This window comes from Excalfactoria chinensis, chromosome 5, assembly GCF_039878825.1.
Source record: "Excalfactoria chinensis isolate bCotChi1 chromosome 5, bCotChi1.hap2, whole genome shotgun sequence".
In the NCBI taxonomy this organism is placed as follows: Eukaryota; Metazoa; Chordata; class Aves; order Galliformes; family Phasianidae; genus Excalfactoria; species Excalfactoria chinensis.
Window position 1 is genome coordinate 50194583 of NC_092829.1, and position 22401 is coordinate 50216983.

General features: G+C 43.4%; 1 protein-coding gene across 9 annotated transcripts in view; it reads right to left on the minus strand.

Annotated features, from left to right (window-relative positions):
• TSPAN4 (tetraspanin 4) overlaps positions 1-22401 on the minus strand; it is a 378614-nt gene that overhangs the window by 176804 nt on the left and 179409 nt on the right. The window lies entirely within an intron of this gene.

Consider the following 22401-nt stretch of genomic DNA (forward strand, 5'->3'; position numbering starts at 1 on the left):
TTCTTACCATAAGTGGAATACCCTGTAATGCCAGAATGTGGGGTGAGACAAGGGGTTTCCAAATACTGCTTCTAAACCAAGTGGAGCTCTTCAAATGGATGCAGAAAAACACCTGCAGTAGGCAGGGCTCCTGCATGGCCATAATGGGCACATTTCCCCCTGCTTCCTTCCACCACCAACACTGGGCACACTGCACTGAAATGACAACTTTAAGGACACTTAAGAGTAGAATTCAGCCCTGAAGTTGTTGCTGTTCTTCTTGCTCACTCTAATATCAGCATGTTAAAAGGGGCAGGGACACGCTGGCACCAAGGGTTAAGCCTTTGCAGGCACACATTACCTTTCAGTAGCTTGAGCCTAAAATCCCAGCCTGGGCCTTGTGACTTCTGTTCACCTCTGTTTTCCATCCACTTACCCTTTCACTGGTTGCATATGTGTATTCCCATCCTGGGGCCAATTCATATTGATTCTTCAACACAAGAAGCAAAGCACTGCGCAGTCTCACCAGCAAAGCTTAATGTGCATCGATTTTGGTGGCACACTACCATGTGTGCTGTAACAGCTCAGCTTCTTTCTCTGTTACACTTCAAAAGCTTCCCCTCCTCTTACCCAGTGGTACGCTGTGTTCATGGACCCCAAACCACCACCTATTTTCATACCACTTTGAATCAGGCTTTTATTTTACCCACTGAACGCTGCTTTCCCTTTCTGCTCCACAATCTCACTCTCACTGTCACACATACAAACTCTGTCCCCTTCAGGTGGCACTACTGCAGCCACTCGGCCACCTCCTCATTAGTCCTTAACAGTTGCACTTGCTTTCCCTAATGCTTCCTGTCACTGTCTTCAAAACTCTGTACCTACTCCAGCCCTGCAGTGAGACAGCAGTGAGACAGCCCACTCAGCAGCCTGCTCTCCTGAGCATCCCATACAAGCTGTAAAGAAGAGAGCCATAAAATCAAATAAATTCTGCTAGGAACAACTACTAAAATAGACCATGTTAATACAAGGTATGTGCCTGGCAGCCAGCACAGCTCTGCAGCAAAGAGGGGCTGCAAAGCATGCATGAGAGGTTATGCTCACTCCCAATAGTTTCAATCAACAAAACGCCTAAGATTAAACGTTGTTACAAAAGGGGAAAGTGCTGAGGTTACAGCATCACAATCAAAAGTGTGGCCTCTTTAGTAATCCACTCCAAATGGTGAATTCTTGTTTTCTTGTACATAAAGAGATCACCATGGAAAAGCACTAATTGAAACCATTTGCAGCTGCCTGTCCTCTACAGCAACATGCCCAGTGAACAATCCCTTCTCTTTTTGGCTCCTTCCCAACATACTCTTAACACTCCAGCAGCTACTGCTTGGTTAGGCTCAATTCAGCAACAGAGGCTCTATAAAAAACCTACATCTTCCAAAGACTAATGGGAACAGTTCCTCTTCTGACCTGAGGGTGAACCAAAGTTCAGGGCCAGGCTGGTGGTGTTGATGAAGGGAATTACACACTCCTGATGGAGCCCTTCATTTGTTTGCTTTCCTATAATCCTTTTGCATGAACATAGAGCTGAGAGAGAATCTCATCTACATCCCTCAATATCTGAAGGGAGAGCGCAAAAGGGACATAGCAGGCTCTGTTCAGTGGTACTCAGTGCTAAGACAAGAGGCAGTAGGCACAAAGTGACACACAAGAGGTTCCCTCTGACCATCAGGCAGCACTTCTATGCTGTGTGGGTGCCGAGTGCCAGCACAGATTTCCCAGAGAAGCTGTGGGCTCTCCTCCTTGGAGATCTCCAGATGCCATCTGGATGTATGCCTGGGCAGCCAGATCTGTGCCAGAGCAACCCAGAGGGCCTGCCCACCTCAGTCACCCTGGGATTTTGTGCAGGAGAAGGCCAGACTTCTTCAGCTAACACAGCCTAAAGAACTTTAGATATTCACAGCTGCACCTGCAAATTCTTGACAGATTTACTAATGCCTCCAACAAAACTCTGACAAGCATTTCCTTCAGAAGCAATTTCACTTACGTAGCAGACTTAAGGTTGTTTGGGTTTTGCAAGTTGTTGTGGTTTTTTTTCCCCCCATTTTTTTTTTTCTTTCTTTAGAAATAAGGAAATTTGCATGAATTAAAAAGGATCTTCCAAACTTAATAGCTCATCTCCTTCTGCTCACATGCCACCTGAAGTCACGATCTTTGGTTTATGGCACAATTAGTTGCTATGGAAATAACATAATCAGATACAGAGAAAATATTTGGGGTATGATTTGCAATGTCCTTTATTTAAACCTGTGCACAAGTTACTTGTGCAGAAACCTCACTGCCTTTAACATGCTCTCATCTGCATAATAACTTTCATCACCTCTGCTGTGCATTCAGACGTAATGGTATTGCCACATGCACGACTCACACTAAAGGCATTCTTCACCCATATTTGAGCATCTGCACGTTCAAACAGTAATGAGAGTGTCCATGCATGTAGGTGAGCCATTGTCAAGTCAAAATTAATAACAACAACAAAAACTGTCTGTCAAAAACTGACTTGGGCTTGGGCCCCTGTACCCTGCGTACCACAGAACTCCTTTCCCATTTGTGCTTTCTGTGCTTTTGACACCATATTCTTTGCTAATGGTTTCCTTTTTTCAATCACCGAGCTTTTAATTAAGAAGATTCGCTGTTGCCCCAGCAAAGTCTGCTTACTTCTAAGTCCTGGATAGGGAGGATCACTGCTCCAGATGAAAGACAAGCAGTGCTCGCCACTGAACTTGAGAAGCAGGAGCTTCTGCCAAAGCCCTCGATAATAAAAAACAAAGGAACAGAAATATATATTGCCTGACACCCTGTACCAGATGAGTTGTGGCCTAAAGAAAACCTCTGTCAGGACCCATCTTTGCAGCGTCAGCAGGTCTTAGCAGCACAAATGCAATTTATGTGCTACTTTTCTTAAAATCAGGTTACATTCTCTAACCTGAGAGATCAGCTGACGTTCAAAGAAACACTGCTTCAAACACATGCGTGGCACTCAGGATCTTTCTGTCAAGTATAAAGCAATCAATCAGGCACAAAAATCTTTCAACTGCACACAGCTCTGATAGCTTCCAAAAGAAGGTATTTTAAAGCAGAAGCAGACAAAACACTGACTTAAAAAAATAATAATAATAATAAAAATCAAAGATTCATCAATGTTCCCTACCAAGTGTTTGCTTTTTAACATCTTTCTGGAGTTCTCCCTGTAAATTCAAAATGGATTGTGTTCTTGCCATGCACCCTTAAAGCATGGCTAGGGATGCAAACACAAAGATAAGTTGCTCTAAGTAATTTCAGCTGTCTTCCCAAGGCAACGTAGCCCCAGCAACATTCACTGATCTCACAGGGCTCCAAGTGCTCAGCATGTTGGAGAATCAGGTCACGGAGAGCCCATTTCCACAAGGTACTCAAGTACAATTTTCATTGTCTTGAGATATACATGTACTTAAATAGTAAGCACACGCTTAATGCTTTTGTGAGCAGGACTGCACATATGCCTGAGAAACATCTAAAAGGCTGCAGATGGAGCTGGACTCTGCACACAGCTGCTATAACAGGAAGAACTGCTCCTTGAGCACATGTCTTTGAGGCTGGTGCTTTTCAGATCTACCAGCAAATCTGGCAGGCAGGGGCCTTCACCAAAACAAGATAAGTTTGTTCAGCTGGCTGGAAATGGGGCAAGGAGCTCCCCTGCCTGCAGCAGTCAGAAGATCTGAGTAAGTTCACTAAGACCAAAGGGCAGATAGAAACATCATATCTGCTGTTGGCATTGCTGGGTCTTGCTGCCATCTTACTCCTCAGATTCAAAAGACCTCTGCTTCCTTCTGGGTTCCTTAAGCTCCAAAGTCCAAAATCTAACCTTAAAGATAAATAAACTTCTGATTCTAAAAATAAGATTCCCAGGGGAGGAACAGCTTTCCTTTGTATCTTGAAAAAAAAACCAATAACTTCTAGGAATTAGCAAAAGGATCTTATATTTTATGACATGCAAGCACTGTCACACCAACTCAGAAGTCATTTGTTACAACATAAGCTGTGCCAGACAGCTTAAAATTTAAACTGAAATATTAAAGAGACTGCAGCAAATAAGTGTGTTTGAAAAGGCATAATACACAAAAACACTAGATGACCTTCTGATATTTGAAAGGACCATATAAACAGGAGGGGTATGACTGTTTACAAGGGTGGATAATGATAGGACAAGGGAGAATGGTGTTAATCTGAGACAGGGGAGGTTTAGGTTAGATATTAGGAGGAAGTTTTTCACACAGAAGATGACACACTGGAACAGGTTGCCCAAGGAGGTTGTGGATGCTCCATCCCTGGAGGCATTCAAGGCCAAGCTGGATGTGGCTCTGGGCAGCCTGATCTGGTGGTTGGTGATCCTGCACATAGCAGGGGGGTTGGAACCAGATAAGCATTGTGGTCCTTTTCATCCCAGACCATTCTATAATTCTACGATACGATGATGAAATGTTTAATATTAAAATGGAATGGACATGCATGAAGAAAATGAAACCAGACATATCTATATATTACCAACCATTATCCCTTCTCCTTGATGTTGTAAAGAATTGTGGGGCTTTTATCATTCCACATGCTAACAGCAAACAGCAGTAGATCTCTTATCATTGACATCTCTGCATCCATTCAAGCAAAAAGAGAGGAGCTTCTGCTATCAGAAAAAAAAATTTATGGGCAGGAGCTCAAGCTTTGCCTTTCTGCTTTGCCATTCTCAGCATTCATAACACTCCTCAACATATACTTATAACTTCAGACATACCCTCAAGTATGTTTTTTTTTAACAGATAACACACACAGGTAAACAATTTAAAACCACAGCCAAGGATTTACTCCTAGAAGATATATTAGTGAGCATGATAGTGATAACACATTGAATAAAAATGCTCTCTTAAAAGAAAGAATCATCTGCACTAGAGACCATATATCTGTATTTGCTTGTTCACATCACCACAATCTGGCTCTTTATATTTCACTGTCAAAATCTGTAAGTAAGCCATTTCCCTCTGGAATGGCACAGCCAACAGAGAGAGAAAAGGCACCTGCACTTTATGGCACCAGAGGTGTGATACCTTTTTCATAAATGAACTTAAATTCATTCACCAAAGATAACACAGAGGCTCTAACACAGTAAAGTTGAGCTGTCCAAAACATCACTAAACTCATCCCTATTTTTTTACAGCACTCAGTGGTATTTACATTTAATGACAGTGCTTTGCTTGAACAGAACTAAGGATATATCTGAGTCCTTTAAAGATAAAGAATGAAAGATATTAAAAGTTAGAATTCAGGTTCTCTCAATGAAAAGGTTCCTACAAAGTTAGGCTTCAAAGTCCTCACCTGTTCTACTCACAGGCTGAGATTCTGGATTTAAAGCCAACATACCAGTTTTCATCAGGATCTCAGGTATTCCTGCCCTGTAGGAAACATCTGGCACAGGACCTGTGCAAAATTTAATCCTGCTCAATCTAAGCCCTAGCATATGTTAACCTGCTAAAAATGCAAGGTCAATCTCTTCAGCGGTCTGACCTCTAAGCAGTTTGTTTGCTGCATTATATTTATGAGGATTTTTGTGAAGGTGGATTTACATTTAAAGAAAATGATTTCTGCATCAGATCACTACGAAGACAGCTGAGAAGAGATTGGGAGCATTTCCACAAAGAATGATAGCTGCTCCCTGATGGGAACCAGTGTGATGGCAGCTGTTAGCCCCATGCTAAGCACTGGCAGGTCCGTTCCCAGCCTTCACTGCTCCTACAATCACAAACTCTGCAAAGAAGGGAACCAAGCCAAAGTCAGCTTTGACGAGACGATGGTGCAAAACTGATTTTCCCCCACTGCAAACCCATGTCTCATGCAGCTGGAAGCTGACAGCTTCAGATGAGAGGAGTTTATCATTATTATTTTAGTGCAAGAGCAGTGCACTGATTGCAGCTTGACAACTTGAGTTAATTACTTGATGAAGGGTCTGCCACACACTGCCTGGCTCCACATCTGTGGACAATGACTATCAGCAGAATGAAATCCATACTTAAAAGGTCTTTATGCTTTTTAATCCTAAACTGAAAATCACAAAATCCACAAAACAAAATGTGCAGATCGGGGGAATTACACCAGAGGTTCCTGCTTCACCAGCCCTTGGGACAGTCTGGTCTCTGAAGCTCATTGAGTCTTATAAACACACCTCGCTTCAAAAGTATCCTCTCTCCCTCCTGGAGTCCCAGTGGTTCTCAAGATAACTGCTTGGAACTCAACCTGGCCGCACTCCCTGATGGCTACTTTCCCATCAGGTAAATAACAACTTGCAAGCTTTCTCCTGTTTCTGCCAAAACACCGGGCAGGATTTACCAACCCCGACAAAGAGATTATTTCAAAACTGCCTGGCCTTACCTGTTAAATCAGCGTGTGGAACCCGTGTGCTATTTTACATCCAAGTCAGCATAGTGCTGAGGCTCTTTACTAAGAAGCCAGATAAAATAATACACGATGCCATAATCCTAACCTCCTGAGAAGTGATGTTGTGCAAATAGCACAGAAAGCTGGCTGGGAAGGGAGCCACACAGGGCTGGAGCCATTGAGTGGTGAGGAAAGGGGAAACGTATCTCGCACTGGGAATTAGAACAAGATGCCGCCAGTAAACCAGGAACCTTACACATGTGGGAGCTGCTGCAGAAATACAGCAGGATTCCACCCGTGATTATATTGCATAGACTGAAATCTGTGTATCCCTAGTTCTTTGCATAGACTGTATTCCTCCCATCAAAACACTCTGCACTTTTCAGGACAAAGCCTGTTTTCATCTCTTCTTTATTTTTTTTTAAGCTCATCACCTATGAAAATGTACTGCACTTCTAGGTACTCTCTTAAATCTGAAACGTGGCACATCTGAACTGAGGTCCATCAGAACTTGCTAGAGAGTAATCAGGAGAAAGGAGGCTGCCTCCTTTAGTGGAGGGTAACACATTCAAAGACGAGCAGCTCTCATCATCAGAAGTGATGAGAAGAGTTAACAGCAGCCATCTCACCTAGGGCTCCCAAATTTTAGAATGCATTGCAGGGAAAGACACACAACCACAGACAGACACAGGAGGAAGCATTTAGTAAGAGATGTGCATAACAAACAGAGAAGTCTGGGTTCAGAAGCCACTACGCTGCTTGACTTGTTCAATTCTGGTGTGCTTTAGTCTTTGTTCACCCACATACAGACTCTGATAACAGTGTATCTAATTTACCTGACAAGCTTTTCAGTCCTGGATCCCTGCTTCCCTACTCTTCAAGTACCACAAAAGTGGATGCAGATTTTGCTGTATCTCTAGGACTATCTCCTCTAAGGCTGGAAGCAGCTCAAAGGAACAGAATTCCAGAACTTTGCCATAATTTAAGCTCATTTTCAACTCCAATGACAGCTGTGCTTTACTCTGCCTACAGTGAGTTGTTACAGGTAATCCTAGGGCCCGAAGCACCTCCATATGAGAGAAGACTCAGTAACCTGGGTCTGTTCAGCCTGGGGAAAAGAAGACTGATGGAGAATAGAATTGAATGCTTATAAATATCTAAGGGGGGGCAAGAGGCAAATGGATGAGGCCAGGCTCTTCTCAGTGGTGAGCAGCAATAGGACAATAGGAGTAACTTGAATATATGAAGTTTCATACAAATATGCAGAAGAACATCTTTACAGTAAGGGTGATAGAGTACTGGAACAGGTTGCCCAGAGAGGTTGTGGAGTCTCCTTCTATGGAGATATTCAAGACCTGCCTGGACATCTACCCATACAACCTACTGTGAGGAACTGCTTTAGCAGGGGTTAGACTTCATCTCTTGAGGTACCTTACAGCTCCTGCAAATCTGTGATCCTGTTAATCAGAACATCACAGGGGTAGGTTTCAAAACCACTGCTTGTAACATCTCTGTGCCCCCAGGACAGAGGTGTTAGTATACAATAAGCAAGCTTATAAAACCAGGATGAAGAGACTGAAAGAATGACCATGGCTGTCCCCAGCCAGCTGTGAGTAAATCCCTGCACTATCAGCAGGGCTAGGCAAGATTTTTCTGTGAGACCAGGTTACTGAGGTCCTTAGCTCCAAATCTCCACCAAACCTACAGTGCTGATGGCTGCTGCCATGTTTGAACAGGTAAGATCTGGGTCAATTCTTCAGGCAACAGTGCAGAAGAGATGCAGTTCCACGCATTAACTTCCATAGTCTTTGAAGAGGTATCTGAATGCTGTCCAGAAATTAATTGCTTGGCATGACAAGCTCTGACAATTAGCTAACTAGACTGCTTGATGGTAGGATTTTAAAAACACGTTGTTCAAGGAAGAAACTCTTGAACATGAAGTGCTGCTGTCATAACAAGCAAAGCTGTCAGAGAGGCGTATCATCACCAGGACAGCACTGCAGGCTTCAGGATCACAGCTGCAAGGAAAAGATCCCAGAGGATAAGGACTTATATTCCACAACCACCCTTCCAGGAAAGCTGGAAAATAAGAGAATCTGGGCCCTTTTCTGACTGCACTGGGCCCTCTTGAAGCAGTAAAGGAAGCCAGTATCAACATCTGCTCTTGCTAGGGCTGGAACAGGCCATTTTTATCACACTCGGATTTCTATCACACTTCACCAGAGATCATGGATCAGCCTGCAAATCCAGCCCATCCACGCATGGTGTGACAGAAGGCCCAGTGCCCTTGATACTGGGTGGGCACCAAACTGCACAGCCTCCAAAATCCCCCACGTGCTTACTGCAAGAAACCCTCAGGGTTGTGCTGCTCTTCCCCCTTGCCACCAAGCTCTGCCAAATGTTTTTTTCCTGCACAGAAATGTTTGTGCAGATTTCCCTCTTGGCAGCTGATGGAAAGTGTTGTTTCACTCTTTCAGCCCTCACCTGCTTTTGGAAGCAAAACAACACTCCCGCTTCTTCCGCTTTCTGCTTATCTCCCTTCTAGACAAACAGAAGAGATGAAAACGCACAGATTTCAGGATAGTAAACACCCAGTGAGTGACTTGACAGCAAGGAAATCAGCATTTTGTAGCATTCATAGCAACAGCTTCTGGCATCACAGAACAAATAAAATTCATCAGACAATGAATAAATGGTAACCTCATGTTTACAAGGCAGACTTTTAATGTAGCCAATTATTTCATATGCAATTATGATGAAAAGTCTTGCACTCCTGTTCACAGATCTCTGAGATCATCGGGTTTTATCAGTGTGGCAGTTTTTATGAAAGAGGATCAGGGAATGTATTAAATAGGGAAGACTGGTTTCAGTGGAAGCTGGGTGCCCACTTCCCTGCTGCACGTGGGAAAATCTGTCTCTTCACAAGACTTGAAAACATATTTCAGTCACAACACTGCTGCACTTGCTTTGCAATTTGTTACTTTCATCGGATGTCATTTACCTGTATTAGTTGGCATTTTCTTTTCCTTGACTGGATGATTCTCTGGGCCTTTAGGAGGTTTCAAGAAGCTTCTGCAAATATTTCCAGTACATACACTTAGGATCAATGCATACATTAACAAGCACGTATCACTCTTAGGCTGGAGTTAATCAGAGCTGACCCAAGACCTGTCAGCCCACCCTTCTTTAGAACTAGAGACCAAACCCCTGCCTAGAGGTGTGCACTGAAGCTGTGCTCCCCAGCACCAGAACTGCTTTAGTGCCATGTGCTAATGAACAGTCAACTTTTAAATGAACCCCTCAGAGGTTCATGATCCTTGGCCACAATTCAGGTTGCTAAGCAAGACTCTTGACCTCTGCAAGACAACTGAAAGCACTGTACAGGCTTTACATCAAGTGAGAACCTTGTTGATCACCTTAAAATTGCAGGGGCTGCATCTCAGCCAAACTAACTGTCGAGATACTTTCCCCTTAGAGCATGCTGCCTTTCTCTGTCCTGGTGCCATGGAAAAGATCTGCAGCAGCATTTCTGAGCTGCATGGAGATTTGCTTGCATTTCTCCCTTCCTTTGAGTAGGGGCTGTACTTTTCTGAATTGGTAGCGTGCCATGGCTCAACTTGTGCAGTGTACAGGGCTTTGGCAAGGATGAGATCCCCCTCTTCCAAGCTGTCACCAGACACGCTGGACAGCCAGCTGCCACTGGGGCTCAGCATGCACAGAGGAGCTGCAAGTGGCACGACACAGCCTGCCCCTTGCTCCTCCACTTCTCCACACCACTGGCTCCCTTCTTTCTTCAGCCGAGCAGCCTGTCAGTGCCAGAGGTCACTTCACAATATTATTTGCTACCTGCCAGTCTGTACCCAAGCCAGCATTCCAGAAGCCAGAATTTTAGATTTATTTTTCCCTTCCAGGCAAAGGGGTGGCAGGACACTGCCGCTGAGCGCACATTTTGTGCAGCCTCCCATTGCTTCTGAGAATACTGTATCATGTTGTTCATCATCACCCTTTAAGCCCTGTTACACAGGGTTTGAAGTGTTTTGGCAAGGAGTATGAAGGCTGCCCAGGACAGTGTAATTCTGCATGGAAGCTGCTTCTCTCCCAAAGCAGAGGAGAAGAGATGAGGAGGCATCACAGCTCTCTGAGCTGGGGACCCATACAGCCACAGCCCTGAGAAAATTTCAGCTTTCACTGGGATTTGCCGGCTCAGTGAGTGTTTAGTCCCAAATTCAAATGTTCCTTTTTGTTATCCCTGTCAGGGTTAATCTTGTACCCACTGAAGTCAGTGAAGTCAAACTCTGATGAGCCCAAAGAGGCAAATTTCTGAGAAACCTTATAATTTGCAGTACAATTTCAAGCCATCTCCACATAGGTGCAAAATAGTTAAATAGCAGACATCTGCAGCTACTTTACTGCCCTTCTATGCTCAACCTGCATAGTTAGAGAAAACCGATGTGCCTCTTGATGTGCCAAATGAGACCAATAGGTCTTTTGCTAATAAAGGAAGGGAAAGATGGGAATCTTTAACCCTGCAGATGAAACAACAGGAAGGACTACAACTTTGTCCACCCAAAAATTAGCTAAGCTAGTAGACTGAATTCAGTATTTGCACTCCTAATTCCACCCTTGCTCAAGACCTTCAGCACAGGTAGATCCAATTTGGTCCCTGTGCTCCTATGTGGTTTCTCCAGACCTTTCATCTCAGACCAACTCCCACTGCATACTAATGCAGAGCTCACAGCTCCTAGAGATTTCCTGGGATCAGTGCAATGCTACTGGAGGTGGATGTGCTGCAGTAATAAGAGCATAATGATAATGAGGAGAACTCAAACCTGACATCTGAGCACAGAGTGAAATAACATGAACTCATGGATACATAAAACATTCTTAGATGCTTTTTAATATCAGTGGGTACCAGGAAGGAGCTCTTCTGAACAAGAGGTCAACCTTCATGCTAATTACCACTATAACAACAAGTCTTCACTAAAGTGTCTTTTGCTTTAACTCCAAAAGCAATTACACATGGCTAGTCATTCCAATGTTATTTGCGCTGTGCTCGATCATTTCACTGGCTGGATGAAAACTCACCTCAACCAGAACAATGTGTATTACAACCTGTGTATTGATTTGATTCCTCTGAGACAGGCCCGCAAATGGAAATGGAGGGCTGCCACATTTCTAGTATTCCCAGCACTGTCCTAAAATAGTTCACTGATGCAGTATAAGTGAGAGATGATGATAGTGAGAAGGAGAGGTACAGTATCAACATATAAGGAATATTTTAGCTTTGCTTAAAGAAACTGCACCTCACATCCCAAAAGCAGTCACTAGCCATGCAAGTAAAAGCAAATAATTTTGTTGGATTTCTACACTTCCTAAACACACAGCTTTTCCATAGTGGTAACCACTGCATTCCCTTAATGCTGATGCAAAAGTTCAGCACTGGAGCCATTAGCCAAAGGTCAGAGTAAATTCTTTGCTCTTCTATGCTCCTTTCACAGCAGAGCCCACCCCCAAGCCCTGCTCTCCCTTCCCTTTCCCAACAGCCTCTCTCTCAACTCACTCAAGCATGTGTGGGAAGGGAATAAGTTGTTTTCCAGGACGATGACAAGCCTCCACAATGGAAGAGCTCGCTTGTTATAGCTGACTGATCTAGGCTGAAATGGTACAGGCCAACACCTCTGAAACCAACCACCCAAATGTTAATAATGAAGTTTAGTGGCTCTGCAAGTTATTTCAGGCAAGTCAATGAATGCTGTTACGTGTGCAGGCACTGCAGTACAACCTAACATTCACTAACAAGCTAGCATTTGCAAAAGGCCAAAGAGAAGCTCTGCCACAGGGATACAACAAAATACAAGGACATGTCAGGTGTGTTTAGTTAACAGATGTTACAGCAAGTAAAATACACGTGAAATATATATCAACTTCTCTTTTTTTCCATCTATCTTTGCTACTGACACTCATGTTACACATCAATATTTTTTTTTTTTGCTCCCAGTAAGATCTTGCTCCATCTACTTTATCAACACATACTTAATAAATCATATTTGACAGCATATATCATATCTTAGTACAAATGAGATTTAAAGGAACCATTCCCTAAATGGATTTGCTAAGTACAGTAAGGAAGCCACCATTCACATCAAAATTCAAACCTGTAATACATCACCTTGCATGATAGCTAACAAAAGAACCATGAACAGGCCCACTTAATGCATCGCCACACAGCTTGAAGAAAATATTTCCCTAAATCTCACCACTGCCTTTCAGAGGAGACAGAAAAGCTCAGAACAACCTGACAGTTTGGAGCCTCGCATCTTACTGCTAAAGTAAGAGATGGAAGGCAGCTGGTTTCACAAGGACACCCTGCATTTTGGCAGCAAGTCTAGCTTGCCAGGATCGCTAATGAAGGTTAATTTCTGACTGGAATAAAACAGAGCATGCCCAGTTCAGAGATCTGAATCACATTGCTGCTTCTGATGTGTTTTACTAATGACTTTATGCAAAACACAGTGAAACTTTCCTGTGGTTGTTTAGATTTTATATCTAAATTGATCTGTTTCCATCTCTTTAGACCCCACTCTATAAAACTGGGGCAGAATCAGTCAAACCGTTCTTGAGACTGCCTTTTTAACAGTCTGTTGAAATCCTCCTGAAGAAAGATGTTGATGGATTGCAATCACTTGATTCAAAGCACAAGAACAGAAAAGTGTTATTATTAAATGCACTCATTCTCCACTGCCTTTGCACAGTTGCTCCATGGTGTGCATGCTTTAACAGGAGAGACCAGTTCTGTACTGCACCACGCTAAGTATCTTGGGAGCAAACAACAGCTGTAATTAACTTCTAAATACGACAATTCATATCACAAATCAGCCTGTTTCTGCTTCAGATTGCAAGCACTGTAAAAACAGAAAATAAACCATTTTGTCACTTTCTTCCTCCTGGCCTTTACCTACCTCACACCCAAATACTCCCTTCTGATAGAAGTCAGAACTCTCTGGCTCAATACTGCTGATAACCTGCTTAGTACTGTGAAATATGTATCCTATTGATGACATTCTGGAAATTAATTATAACAAAGCAGAAGTAAAAAAAAAAAAAAATCAAAACAAAAAACAGAGTCCACCAAGTCCTGCAGGACAGCAGCCTCACGCAGGAGCTGAACACGAGCTCCCATTGATGGGAAGCTAAATGAGCAGAATCAATGAGCAGAAAAGCCAAGTTTCCAAATGCCCTCTGCTGGCATCCATTAGCATTACTAAGCATTTCACCCTATTACAACATAATCCTTCAGAAAACTGACAGAAGGTTTGTCATTAGAAGACATCCTGGTTTTACACTGGTAATAACATCCCCTCTTCCAGCTTTGCTCTAATGTCCATGTTTGTTTTAGCCAAACATAACAGAAACCCAAGGGCTGCAGTCTCCCTCTTAACACTATTGGTAGGTTGTCTTTTATCTGGAAAGCACACCTGGAAAAAGCTTTCATATCCACTAGCTTCCATGGATCCTCACCTGCATTAATTTTGATCAGCTGCTGCTCTAGAAGCTGCTACGAAGTTCTGCTCATCTTCACATTTAATAGCAGAGCCACTGGAAGCCATCTGCCATCCCGCTGTAGGATGCAGCATTTCATGAGTTGTTTGGTGGATTTCCAAGCACGGTGCAACCACCAACTTATTTCCAACATCTCTCCTTACCCATCCATGTGGAATTTGAAAAAGTCATTACCAACTTACAGAGTAAGAAAGCCAGATGACAGGTCCTTTATATTCTGGCTATAAATTACTCCTCCTTGCTTTTCAGTTACATGAGGACATTGTGTCTGATGGTATTTTCAGGTTAAGTTTCATCCCCTTTAACAACTAAGCTGCAGTATCAGAGAAGACCAACAATTAATAATACAGATAGGAAATATGTATCAGAGTGATCCTCAACTGTCTGAAAGAGATGATTATGTCTGCATATTTTCTCTGAAGCACTACAGTGGATGGAAGTATTTCAGACATGTTTGTTAACAAGTGCTGTTGGGAAAAGAGAACGTGCCTTCCTCCCTCTCACATTGGCCACAGGGAGGGACCCATGTAATGAAACACCCCTGCCTGAACACTGAATCCTGTGATATGAAGAACTGAAGAACACAGACATGGTAGTAGTCTGGTTTAGGGACAAAGAATAAAGCAGCTACACTGCAGTACAGAGCCCTCATGCTGACCCTGGGTTCTCCCTTCACTGAAACACTACAGGACTTCAGGACAATGCCTTGCTTGAGATACACCTCCTTGAGACTAGAAGAAATGTTGGTCAGGCTTTTTTCCAACCCTCCCCGTTATCCCATGTCCTGTAGTACCACAGCTAAATGCTTCTTCAGCATCTCCAGGGACAGTGACTCAACCACCTCCCTGAGCAGCCTGTTCCAAGACCTCACCATTCTTTCAGATAAAAATTCTTTTCAGATAATACTCCCTACCATGTCTTCATTTAAGTGCTTTTTGGACGGGGTAGGACCAAAATTATGTCTGGTCTGCAAATATAAAAGGGTCACTTTTAGAGGGAAAAACAACTTCACTTTCCCATTTTGGTCAAATAGGATATACCTTTAGCATTAGAATGCTAGAAAAACATTTGGATTCTGACATGAACAAGTTGGAGAAGAGGATATAGCAGGAGAGGAAGAATAAGAACGACAGTTCATTTTGACATTTACAAACCACAGTCCATTCAGTGGATAAAAAGCAGGATAACGATACCTCTAAGTCTGATAAATACTCTGTACCACCCTGGGACAAAACTGCTGTGTTGGCAAGCCTTCACTACAGCACGGTAGCACATGGGGGTTTCCAAACTTTACATCAACAGCAGCACAGGAGAGAGTCAAGAAGCTGAACTGAGAACTGGAGTACCAAGAAGATGAGTTCAGTCCAAATCATTCAGAAAATGCTTCCTTAAAGCCTTCTCATCCAAAAGCTGGTTCAAAAGCAGTACTAGAGCATTCTCCTGTTGAGGTTTTTCAAGGAATTTCAAAGGAAATAGTCTCAATTTGCAAGGAAGAGTATTTTACTCCACAGATCCCATAAATACACTGTGGGAGTCCCAAAGCTCCAGCTGGGTTTTTTCCTTCTTTTCAAGAAGGAAATTTCAATAAACTTGGACAGAAACAACAGATTAGAATTTAAGAAACAAACACAGAAAGAAATAAACCACACACTATACCAAAATACACTACATTGCCCTAGTTCCTTTTCTTCTGCAGAGATAAAAAGGGAAAATAAGCAATAAGACCGGACAGTAAGATTCAGTGCTATATCCACAGGGCATTTTACCATGTTCTGAAAAGCAAGCCTCCTAAGGTTGCCTCACATTGGGCTCCAAATGAGAAGCATCACTTCGATATTTCCTGATCCTGAGCTTTGCCGAATGATTAATAGCACCTGGAAGATAAAGACTAAAATAAATGGATAACAAGCATTTACAAATATTTACCAAGCTTTGGGTTAAAAATGAAGATACAAATCAAATTCCAAGGGAAAAAAAAGTACAAATAAGATGTTAATTACACTGGTGTAAGACCAGGAGGCAGGGGAACCAGTTAGAATAAGAAGCTGACACATGATAAATGAGAGGCTGAGAATTAAGCTTGCCCAGCAGTAAGGGATTGTAGTACTGTCTTCAGCCACATAAGGGCAAGGCATAGAGAAGATTGAGCCAGACCCATCACACAGCTCCATGGTAGCATTTAAGGCAAGGACCACAAGTTGGCAACAAGAGAAATTCTCACTAGGAAGGGGGAAGTCACTGCAATCAAACATTAGGACAGGGACCAAGGATAAGGGGAAGCTCCTTCTGTGGGGATGAAGGAAGTATTTAAGACTTAAAGGGTCCCTAAGTGAGCAACCCTACATAACTTCAAAGTTGGCCCTGCTTGGAGCAATATTTGTGACCTACAGGAGCCACTTTTGGCCCAAATTCTTTACTGATCCCATGATCTATGGAAAAGTTAGGGCTGTGTAAGGCAGCAACATGAACTGAATCCAGCTGTATATTGGGAGCAAAGAAGGAGGTGAAGCACTACAAGCACCAGCGTTTTGGAAGGAGAACGTGAAAAAAAAAAACAACAGGCTGTCTGAGAGATGGAGGATGGACCTACTGTATCCGGGAATGCATTTCAAGTATTAAATGAGGAATTTATTATTACTGAGAGTTAAGTCATTTAACAGACAGCATGAGAAACTTCAGCAGAAATAAACACCGGGTGGAAAACGTACACAGAAACTTTACAAAAACTCACAAACACATGGCTACAAATTGTAAGTCGCTTGTCACAGAAGGGACTTAGAGAGTTTAAATACGGCCACACAGGCACAGACTATTTACACAGTCATGTTTAAGAACGAAGATATATGGCGGAAAACCTTCACACCCAGATTGTAGAATGAGGGACCAGGCCCAAAGGAGTATCAATCACTATAAATGGATGCACTTTAGTTGACCTGAGATGTATATAAAGTACAAACTGACAAAGTTAGAAGTATTGTGCGCTGATAGCTCTGCAAAAGTACAACCTATAAATTGCAGAGAAGCAGTGCCACCATAGATCAGACAGAGTAGTAGAGTTTAAAAACATAAAAATATCACGGGATTTTTCACCCATTCCTACTCACAAAGTACGTGTACAACACCAGACACAGTGACCATGAGAACTGAAAAAGAGAGAATGCTTCATCACAAACTCAGCTCTTCCATTTGGTGAGAATGAGAGATTCAAAAGGCTAACAGATGTGAGCGGCCAGGGCCTAAAATCACGATGACAGCTGTTTACAGAGCACTGAGATCTTCTGGGGAAACAGCACAGCAGAACAGTACAAATTGGTATCTTGTCTGACCTCGAGACCTTGTAAAAGCACAGAGAGGCAGCTCTAAAATACTTCAGAGGGCATTTAACACCCCTGATGCTCACCTTTCTGGTAGCAATTATACTTTCTTCTCTCTCACTCCTGACTTGTGGTGAAGAATGTAAAAAAAAACAAAACATTGTGTCAGGATCCTATGAACACCCCTCACTGGGAGCTTTTAAGAAAGGTCATTATGGTTATGGACATCTGACATATAAAAACACTGAAGCACAAATAAGGAAAGGCCACCCAGATGAGCAGTGAAAAAGGCAGGAACAGAGGCAGTGCCCTGTATCTCACTCAGCAGTTTCTTATTTGTTTGATCAACATACACTTTACTGCTCATCACTTTGCCATTAGTCTGGATCAAGCAGGAACACAGAATGAAGACAGCTCATATACAGCATACCTTTTCCATTTGCTGCAGCTGCACTTATATTTCATCCAATGCATACTGATGCTATGCTCATATGACTGGGCTCTTTCCTCTACTGCTGGAGTGACACTGAAAAATCTTCATACTAGATAACCAGCAGATTATCTTTTAGTATTTTTCCTCTAATACAATAACTGCTTCCTTCCATGGCACACTCAACTCTCATTTATTCATAGGCCAGACTTGAATATCCCTATTGATTTGGCTTAGACTCCCATCAGCAGAAGGAGAAAGGGAATTTATGGGGCTAGGTTGCTGGGGACTAGCAGGAATTACTAGCAGGAAATGCCTTGATGGCAGCAGGGGATAACAGAAAATAGCCTGTGCTAACACTGTCACTGTAATAATAAGCAAGAGGCAATTCTACATACTGGTGAGCTCATCTTTTAATTGCCTTGAAAGCTAATGCTTGCCCTCACAGAAGTGATTGCAATAAAGATCATTTCACTACAGAATATGCATCCACTGCATCATCACTGATTAAACAATGTAAATTAAGGGAAATTGTGACTTCTAGAAATAGATGTCAAGCTCCATATTAGTTGAGAATCCGGGGAAGTCAAGCCCAACAAGTTCAAAGGGAAGGAACGTGGTGCTATTTCCAACTTTCACCATTAAGACACAAATTTACCAGGCAAGGGAAATACGCTGTGCACCTGCTGTCCGTGACAAGAGTTTGCTGGTGTTAATACTTCATGCACAGCTGCTTCCATCTAAGAAGCCAAGAGGAAGCCCAAGATCTCACAAAAGCACATTCCAAAGTATAATGCCACCGGCGACGTGTGAAAGCCGCAACTGACCTAAGCATCCATGTAACACAAGAGGTATGCCCAGATCCAATCTCAGCCACATGGCAGACTTTCCTGACTGGGTGGCACAAGGCAGGGTTTGACAGCATCTCCCCACACCAGTGCATCCAAGAGGGCTATGTTTCTCTGGACCAAGGTTATATTCTCTTATTCCTTGGGAGGGACAAATCAAGTTTCTTCAGCGTACCAAAAAACAGCTTGCCTTCTCTTAAGTAGCTTGCATCTGCTCTTTAAAGTGCCTTCTTTGAATCTACTGCTACAGAAGGCACCCAACCACTAGCCCAGACTTGGATATCTTGCAGCACACAATGCCAACTGCATACCAAGGCAGTTCCCTACTCTACCAGCACAACGAGGGACCACAGCTACCAGGAGATAACTGCTACCTCCCTCAGCTCTGCAGGGCAATTCATGCAGGGTCCTACCATCATCTGCATTTATGACCCCCCCATTAGAACCAGCAGCTCCTACTCAACAATGCATCTGATAAATCACCTCCAATTCAGCCTATTGTAATCCCTGTTAGTGAACTGAGCTGCATCTGGTGTGATACAGCCATTGGCATACCTTCTAAGTCTGCCTCCCAGAAGCTCTGATTATACTGGGACACTTCATGAAGCGAACGCCTGACTCATTGCAACCACCATCCAGAAGCCACTCAATTCATTTCACATCCCCAAAGAAACATCAAATCCAACGACTGATTTGCAGTGGCCTCAAAGCAGCTGAAGTAACAGACTCTGTATTTCATTATAAGCTGCTTAAGCCCATGCATTCCCATCTGCAGCCGCACTGCCTTTCTCCAGAGCTGCACAAATACATTAAGGTCATTGTCAAAACAATAGGATGTTGTCATCCTTGATCAGCTGAATAGAGACAGCAAGTAAGCAGTACCTGCATGGGAGAGCAGACAAGGGACTTCAGAGAATCTGACTTTTTTTTGACAAAGGTGAAAATGCCCAATTTTTCTAAGCTAATTCCAATGGTCTGGTGTGGTTTTAACAGGCATTGACCAAAGGACAGCATTTAAATTGCCTCGTTGTCTGCTGCAGTGGTGCAGAACAGCATACTACAGATGCCAGCACAGCTACTAGCAGTTGCTCACATACAAAAGCATTCCAAATAGAGACAGTACTTTAAGAAAGGAATCCAGGTGGTTTTCTGTACTTGTTTTTGCACCAAAATTACTGTCCAAAACCGATTATGATAACAAGGACAATTTCAACCGCATAGGACTCTGCTCTGTCCTGGGGTTGCTGCCTTCTATGTGACATTTTTGAGTAAAAAATAAATAAATCCCAAACCTTGTCAATGTGAAAGTTCTGCTGCAACAGACACATGGAAACTGCAATTATTCAGCAACGAACGGTAACAGAAAAACTCAGCAGTGACAACAAAAATCCACCACCAGGCTGCCAAAGCAGTAAGAAGCACAGAAGCAAGATCTGCTTTGATACAACCACACTCAATTAGCAATTTCATCTGCTCTATATGCCTGGTATGTGCATATAAATAAGCATCTGTGAACATGATGCCTTCCTAGAGCTCAGTGTCAGCAGGACTTTGGAGCACACAGATCTCCGCCCAGGTTCAGGCGTTGGAGAGATGCAGCCAGCAGCTGGGATGCTGTAAAGCTCTTTCCTTGGGGAGCCTGCTGCTGTCTGTCACACCCCAGGAGCCACAAGAATTACTTTGCATTCCTCCTTGTCCAGTGACCTTCCCAACACCAAACCAGCTCACTGGTATCTTTAAGCCAAATGCTGAAGAAAATTGTTTCCAGAAACTCATTTAAAACAGCCAATGAACAAAAGCACTCGTTTTCTTCTGCACTTAACTGCTCAGTGAAGTTCACAGGCATCTTGGTTCTCTGCTGTACTGAAACCTTAATACATGTGTGAGTCACTGTAATACACTTCCCTGCACATTGAGCAACATGACAGGAACCAGCATTGAAGGCTATTTAGATGAGACCCTGTGAACACAAGGTGTTCATTCACAACGTGGATCACGTCCCATCCCATTACTCCCTCTGGGAGCAGGACTCATACACTGCCAAAGCCATTAGCAATAGCTAGGAAGGTGGGAAGACTGAGAAGACAGATCAAAATAGGAAGGGTATATCCTGTTTTCTTCCAGCAGAGAAAGTGCACAAATTGAAGGAAGCAATATCCCTTTGAAGAAGTGATAGATGTATTCCATTTTGGCAAGCTCAGAGTCGAACTGCAGGGAGATCTGAAGCATCCACAAAGCTCCACAAGCCCCAGGGAACAGGAGCACATGGGCTGTGTCCTGGGCTGTTTGCAAAGCCAATGGCTGCTGTTGGAGGGAAGAGGACAAAGGCACTGCTGCAGAGAAGCCTGCTGGGGAGAGACAAGAGGCAATAGCTTAATTTGAAGAGAAAGAGCAGAAGAGTATGTACAGATCTGAAAAGGACAGAGTGAGGTTCTACTGGAAGATTTCTCACCTAAGAAAGAGGAACAAAATGGAACAAAACTTCTGGACCAAAGAACTACACACTGTCTTGTTTTCAGCTGGGATGGAATTATTTTCTTCAGGGTGCTTGCTATGATGCCATGTTTTGGTTTTCAGAGAAAAACAATGTTGATAACACACTGATGTTTATAGTTGCTGCTAAGCAGGGTTGTAGAGAGCTGAGACCATTCTCATTGAAGGGCCTAGAGAGCTGGGAGGGAACAGAACCAAAACAGCTGATTTAAACTGGCCAAAAGGACATTCTGTACCATAACGGAGTCATGTGGATGGAGTTTCGATGTGGGTAGAAATTCATTTCAGTCTCTTCTGCTCACTGGGGAGCTAGCTAGGCATTGGTCAGGGCTTAGTGAGCAATTGCTTATGCATCACTTGTTACATGCATTCATATATACATATATAGTCATAATTAGTATCCTTTTCCCTTAGTAAGTAGTTCTATCTCAATCCACAAGTAATACTTTGGTGTTTGTCTCCTCCCCTTTTCACCCCCGATTCTCTCCCCCATTCCCCTGGGAAAGGCTTGGGGGAACAACTGTGTGGTGCTCAGCCACCTGCTGGATTAAACCACAACACACACCTACAAACCTGGTATCAAACCAGCTTAGCACATGCCTCTGTTCATTCTGTCCAAGTATTTTCTGTCTGATGACAGACTGAACTGCTGCTCGCTGAACCGGGGTTATCTCCTCCATGCATTACCAGCCTGGTAATCAGAAGGGAACCTGGCAAACAGGGTAAGAACAGGGACAAAGTAATCTTCCCTCCGTGGTCTGCTGCCAAGCGACAGAGCTGCCTGCCTGCCAGCAGCAAGTGTTTCACCAGGGTCTTGGTACAAGAACTTCTCTTCCCTGCAGGTAAGCATGTGTCATCTTGGGGACAGCCCATCTGCTGACTTCACTACACAATGGACACAGAGTGGGATGCAGGAAGGGAACAGCAGGAGTTAAGAAAGGAGACTTTTGGCTCACCCCCGCCATCAGCAATGCACTCCCAGTGCTGGCAGCTCCAGGACACAGGATGCCAGGTGGTCTGATGAGATGCTCTCCTCACCCCACCACTCCAAACATCCTCCTGGCTTTGTCAATACAGCCTGGTGCTGAGGCCCGAAGGAAAACAGAGCTGCCTGGTTCTACTGAAATTCCTAGTTTGTGGAAAGAGGGTATGTGTCAAATGAGATCTCATCTAGCACAATCAGCTCCAGGACTGTTTCCCAGGACCCCTTAAAGAGCTGTCAGTGCCATGCCTTGGCTGTTAAGCTACAGTGCCACAAGATTCTCTCGCTCTCCACCACATCACAGAAGTTGTTTGCATAAATAGAGCTGTGCGGTCTTTC